General features: G+C 37.9%; 1 non-coding gene across 1 annotated transcript; it reads left to right on the plus strand.

The window, feature by feature from the left end:
- The first annotated feature begins 4,110 nt into the window (after positions 1 to 4,110).
- Positions 4,111 to 4,217, plus strand: LOC131238106 (small nucleolar RNA R71). The gene has a single exon (XR_009167521.1). It is a non-coding gene; the product is annotated as a small nucleolar RNA R71 (small nucleolar RNA).
- The last annotated feature ends 1,470 nt before the right edge of the window (positions 4,218 to 5,687 follow it).

The raw sequence follows: 5,687 nt of genomic DNA on the forward strand, positions 1-5,687 counted from the left end.
GAAATCCAATCCGTCCATCCTATTGCTCATCTTCTTTAAACCGTCAGGACCAAAATTGATGTATATCCAGATATCCAGCGGACCCCACTTAATGAATTAAGGGGCTGATCTGGCCGTTAGACCACTTCCTGAGATTATCAATGGCTGAAATTTAATATGTACGGTTAATTTACGGCCCTCATCCCATGTATGAAGTTTCGAACTGATTGGATAGCGGGAACCATGTGATATTGCATTCTGGACCCTTTTTGGGCCCCTTTGGCTTGCTTTCCTCAGATCTCAGGCGTGTAAAATCTTCATTATTGGTTCTCTGGAGTCCATCCCGTGCTCTGGAGACTTTGGATCATGAAATCCATGCCTTTAACATCAATTTTCAATTAACGCTCCTGACTTCATCCTGTAACAAAAATACAATTAAAATACTCCATTAAGCATTATCATATATGTAAAATCTGGTAATTACTGGGGTCTGATATGCAATATTTGACCCTGATCACAACCCCCAACCAGCATTTTGCTAGTCCCGAGCAAAGTATGCGAAAAATAACTTTAGAAATAAAAGATGATTCCTGTAACTCAAGTAACTTGTGAACAGACAGCTGAGATGTGAAAATTCTAAGATTCATGAATGGTAAGTAGAATTTTCTCCTGAAATCAAGCTCACAGTAAACTTCATAATCAAGTTCAACATATTAATCCATTAATTAGAACATTTCTGAACATCGAGCTCCATGAATGTAAAGTGTAATCTCGACTTACAAACATTAAGAGATCCAATTGTCAACCTCATGATATCATTGGTAATTCGTGACAACCAAGCTTGAAACCAACACTTATCTCACAGATTTATTTTTAATTTTACCAACCTTTGATTTTCTTTATGAGCAGTAACGTAAATGAGGGGAATCAAATTCTTACCTATAGGGAGCAAACCTATGGCGAAAACTCGTCGCCTCATTTTTTATAAGTCAACTATGGAGAATCAAATCTATACCTATAGGGAGCAAACCTATGGTGAAGATTATGTGACTTAGCCTTTTAATTCTTCTTTTTACCAAGTTAATCATTCGGTTATCGAACCGAAAGCTTAATGTGTAAGCGAGATGTGATATGTGAAATCATGACTCAATCAATGTTCACAACGTCTAATCATGGATTAACAAATCAAAATGGACTGTGAAATCAAGCAGATGGCCGAATCCAAGAGTCATTAGTTACCAACATCATGTAGCTTATAATGGTAAAATCACAACTATCCTTCAAAATCACTTTGAATTCAATATAAATTAAAAAAATTTAAAATTTTCACAAATTTTGCTCAAGACCAAGAAAATACTGATTAGGTTACCTAATCTCCCACCCCCAACCTAAAATCTACATTGTCCTCAATGTAAAAGAAATAATCATACGATGCACATGGGACAACGAATAATAAAAGAGAAATGAGGGAAAGATAGTACCTGGACGGAGAATCAAGAGGCTTCCCAAAATTATCAATGTAAGAGCAAGTTAGGGCAAGAGAGAAATTAACAGAAGCGAAAATAACAAAAAGAAAAGAAGATCCTACCTATACCACTTTCGCAGGTGCTCTCGATTGCATTTAGCGCATGCAACAAGCCTTTAAACCCCTAGGTTACCCCTAGTGGACGAGTTGTAGTCTCGTGAGGGTTTGCAGTAATGTTACCCACAAACATTGAAGGAACTAACTCAGAAAAATGAAAATGAATGAAATAAAAAGCAATACAATAAAGCAAAAGGCTGGGTTGCCTCCCATGAGCGCTAAGTTTAACGTCTTCAGCCAGACAAGAACGGACCATGAATGAAATAATCTTTATAACCGGGGTCCGCCAAAGAAATTACCTCAACACTTTCATTAACCGATCCTAGACAAGTGATGTGAGTTCCCATGAACTGTGCTATCTGAAATAAGGCAACTGACATTGTCATCAAATAATTTAAGGACTTCTGCTCGAACGACTTCTTCTATGTTAGGATCACGCTTCCTTTGCATGTTATGCGACATTTCCACAGCATGATCCATACATATCGTGGGGCATACTCCCTGTATTTCCACTATCTTCCGTTCAATTGCTGCCTTATATGCTCTAAGAACATTAAGCAGCCTGCTCGCCTTTGTCTTCTCAGAGTCGGAAGCTATGCTGTCAAGAAGGGTCTCAGAGGGATGGAGAGGTTCCACTTTCGCTCTCCATTTTTCAGTCTCCAATATAGGAGTAGAGTCGAGCAATGCATTGACTTCATGGATGGGACTATCAATGTCAAAATCCATGCCCGATTGTGCTAAGCAGGTCTCAAGAGGATCTTCAAAAGATGTACGGAAGGAGTCCTGCACAAGGCTCTCGATCATGTCCACTTCAAATATGTCATCCAAATCTGAGGGTTGTTGTCCTGCATTGAAAACATTGAGTTTAATATTCATGTTACCAAAGGACAATTTCATAACTCCATTCCTGCAATTGATAATAGCATTAGATGTGGCCAAAAATGGACGACCCAAAATGACTGGGATCTAACTATGAAGATTCTGGACAGGCTGAGTATCTATAACTATGAAATCCACTGGAAAATAAAATTTATCAACCTGGATTAACACATCTTCAATAACACCCCGGGGCACCTTGACAGATCTATCAGCTAGTTGTAATGTTACCTTAGTCGGTTTCAACTCACCAAGTCCTAGTTGCTCATAAACCGAATATGGTAACAAATTGACACTCGCCCCTAAATCAAGTAATGCCTTCCCGATCTTATGATCTCCTATGCCGCAAGAAATGGTGGGAGCTCCTGGATCCCTAAATTTAGGAGGGGTGTTATGTTGAATCATGGAGCTGAGCGCTCTGCAAGGAAGACTTTCTTATGAACATTCTGCTTACGCTTTTGAGTGCATAAATCTTTAAGAAACTTAGCGTAAGCAGGGACTTGCTTGATAGCGTCAAGCAACGGGATGTTGACTTGCACTTTTTGAAACGCATCCAAGATTTCATCAAAGTTATTTCTTTTCTTTATTGGTGCCAGACGTTGAGGAAAGGGTGCTTTGGGCACATAAGGTGGCACATTAGTGGCTCTTGGAGAGTCAGAGAGCTTTTGGACTTTGGATGCATTGGTATGACTCTCTGCTTCATCTTGATCTTCTGTTTTAGAATTTGATTCATCCCCAGGCATCTCTATTCTATTATCAATCTGCTTGCCTGACCTAAGGGTAGTGATCGATTTGTCCTGTTCATGATATTGCCCTTGGTTGGAATTAGAGCCAATCTCATACTGTCCCTTTGGATTAGCCTCAGGTTGGCTAGGGAGCTTGCCCTTCTCTCTCTCACTCAATGTGGCAGCTAGTTGACCCATTTGTACTTCCAGCTTGGCAATGGATTGTGCATTTGCATGTAAGCTTTGCTGGTTGGCCAGTAAGGTTTGTTGGGTGTCTTTTTGGAATTGGAGAGAACTCTGCATGAAAAGATGGAGTGTATCCTCAAGAGATGGTTTCCTTGATTGTGTAGGCAGTTGTTGATATTGTGGAAACTGTTGAGGTTGTTGATTGCCCACTTGGGAGTAAGGTTGCATAGGAGGATTTCCAGATGGTCCTCCTTGTTGTGGTCCTTTTGCCCAAGAGAAATTTGGATGTCTAGCCCACCCTGGATTATAGGTGTTTGAGTAAGGATCATTCCCAGATTTTTGAAAAGTGTTCATAGCATGAACTTGTTCAGAGAGAAGTTCTGGGAATGCTGCACCAGATGGACAAGACTGCATAGGATGGGCAAGACTAGAACATGTGGCATATGCCTCGACTTGAGCTGTTTGTGGTGGTCCATTATTTAATACCAGAGCATCAACTTTCTTTGTCAGTTATCAAGCTTGGCACTCAGCTCTGGTATGACTCCTATCTCATATATACCACCTCTCTTTTGTGGTTGGGGACTTTTGTCACCTCTATTTGAATAATCCCATTGCTGGGAATTTTCGCACAAGGTTTCAAAGAAGTTCCACGCTTCGACATCACTTTTGGTCATGAATGACCCTCCACTGGTGGCATCAACCATGCGACGGTTCTGTGGTGTCAGACCGTCATAGAAGTATTGAACTTGTTGCCACTTCTCAAAACCATGGTGAGGACATTTAAGAAGCAAGTCCTTCCATCTTTCCCAACATTCATGAAAGTGCTCGCCCTCTTTTTGTGTGAAGTTAGTAATTTCTCTACGGAGGGCATTGGTTTTGTGAACGGGGAAGAACTTGTTTAAGAACTTCTTAGACAGTTGGTCCCATGTAGTGATAGATCCAACTTCTAGAGAATTCAACCATGCTTTCGCCTTATCCTTCAAAGAAAAAGGAAACAGGCGTAGGCGGATCGAATCGTCTGAGAAGTTTTGGAACTTAAAAGTGGAGCAAATGTTTAAGAATTCTTTCACATGATGATATGGGTCCTCCTTGTCCAATCCATAAAAGGATGGCAACAATTGTATGACTCCAGGTTTAAGTTCAAAGTGTGCTGCCGTAGTGGTTGGCAACACTATGCATGAAGGCGCATTAAATTGGACAGGAGCTGAATAATCTTTGAGAGCTTTAACTTCAGTCTCATTCGCCATTTCAACAGGATTATTTCTCAATCTTTCACGAATTGTTCTTTCAATCTCAGGATCAAACGGTGCTAGTTCTATATTCAGAGATCTACGTCCTAGCATAAACTATGTTATTACAATAAGAAAGAAAACTAAACTAAGATGCAACCTAAAATGAATAAAAGTTATGAATTCCTAAAACAAGAGAAAGCTATACAAACGAGAATTGGAAAGAAGAACCCGAGAAAAGGAGATGATGAATGTCTGAAGATTTGAGAGCTCCTTCTTTTGAAGACAATGTTATTTAGCAGCTTCCTTCCTTAATTCCTGTAAACAAAAAGAAAACAAAAATAAATTAAATTTACTAAAATAATGCTAGAAAAAAAAAAATCCTAAGCAACGGTTAATTTCTAAAAAAGAAAGTTTGTAATCTTAGAAATAAAAGCTAAGTTAGTTTCTAAAAAGGAAAAATTTCTAAAAAATAGGAAATTAGAAAATAAGAGAGAAACTTTCTAAAAAAATAAAACCTAAAGCCTCTTCTAATAATAAAACCTAAACTAGAAAATAGAAAGTTACTTGAAAGAAGAATCAGAATCTAGAATTAGAAAATAGGAAATTTCTAAAAATAAAAAATAATAAAATAAAATAAAATAGCCTAGAAATAGAAACTTTCTAAAAAAAAAATAAAAAATAATAAAAATAAAACCTTAATTCTAAAAATAGAAATTAGAAAAAAAATAGAAAATTTGGAAAGAGATTACCAAATTAGTAGTTTATGTCAGGTCCCTACAAAACAGGAAATAGGTTAGTTTCAAAATTTAACCTAGAGTTAGTAAAAAACCTAAGACTATGAATTATGATAAGAGAGAATCCTAAATCCAATTGGAACAAAACAGTCCCCGGCAACGGCGCCAAAAACTTGATGTTTTATTTAAACCAACACGATTTAAATGATTTTTAAACTCGCAAGTATACGAATCAGATGCAGATACGGTACGTATTACGAGATCGTTCCCACGAGGACTGGTCGTCACAATTCAAATCTATGATTCTCCTTAACTAATCCAACAAATAATGGAATGAATTACTAAGCACAACTTTTTAAAAACAATTAATTAA

The sequence above is a fragment of the Magnolia sinica genome, chromosome 2 (assembly GCF_029962835.1).
Source record: "Magnolia sinica isolate HGM2019 chromosome 2, MsV1, whole genome shotgun sequence".
NCBI lineage: Eukaryota > Viridiplantae > Streptophyta > Magnoliopsida > Magnoliales > Magnoliaceae > Magnolia > Magnolia sinica.